Source organism: Microtus ochrogaster, chromosome 24, assembly GCF_000317375.1.
Source record: "Microtus ochrogaster isolate Prairie Vole_2 chromosome 24, MicOch1.0, whole genome shotgun sequence".
Classification (NCBI taxonomy): domain Eukaryota; kingdom Metazoa; phylum Chordata; class Mammalia; order Rodentia; family Cricetidae; genus Microtus; species Microtus ochrogaster.
Window position 1 is genome coordinate 35,563,749 of NC_022024.1, and position 1,098 is coordinate 35,564,846.

A 1,098-nucleotide genomic window follows, 5' to 3' on the forward strand; every position below is an offset into this window, starting at 1 on the left:
CTGAGCCATCTCTCCAGCCCCTAGTTAGGATAATTTAAATTAAGAAAAGTTGGTAAGAAACAAACCACACTAAAGTCAGGTGTTTATAGGAAAGAAAAAGATACAGCGTGTGATATATTTGGTATCTATGTGGCAGAACCCCCCACTCCCACCCAAAAGCCAAAAGAGTAAAGAGTAAAACACAACCAAAAACATTTTGGCATTCCAACAGGGGACTAGACTAAATAAATACATAAATAAATAAATAACAACCACAGTTAATTACATTCAGACTCCCACAAGTTCCCTCTCTAAAGATAACTCTAGTTTCTATTTAGCTGGCAAAAAAATTAACCAGCACAAAATCAAATTCAAAGTTAGTCTGGGCTCCAGAATGAGTTCTAGGTCAGCATAGACAATTTGAGACCCTGTCTTAAAATAGAAAACCACAAAAGAGGGCCAGGTACACAGGTCAGCTGTCCAACACCAGCCTAGCATACACGAGGCCTTGGTTCCAGTCCTCACTACTGAAGAGAAAAATAAAAGAATAAGAAAACCGTTTGCACAATTGTGTTGTAGCCTGTTACATGAATCATGTGAAGCCCTAAAATCTTTCTCCGGTGTAGATTCGTTTCCTGGCCACCCAGACATGCAATAATCACGCAGAAACTATATTAATTACAACATTGTTTGGCCAATATGCATATAATATAAGCATATTTAGCAAACTCTTACATATTAAGTTAACCCATTTCTATTCATCTGTGAACCTACCCGTAAGGTTCTGGCTGGTAGCTGGCATCTGTCTCCTTTGGCAGCTACATGGGTGTCTCTCTGACTCCACCTACTTTCTCTCTATATCTCTGTTCAGATTTCCTACCTGGCTTTATTCTACTATGCCATTGGCTGAAACAGCTTCTTTATTAACCAATGGTAATAAAACATATTCATAGCACAGAGAGGGGAATCCTATATCGCTCCGGGAACCATTCGGAAAGATCTCATTAATCTCGAGTTTCTCAATGAAAAATTTAGGTCTTTTTTCCTTTACTTCATATGTACACATACCAACATAATCCATATGTACATAAAATGTAGAACCCAGCAGTATATAGTTAT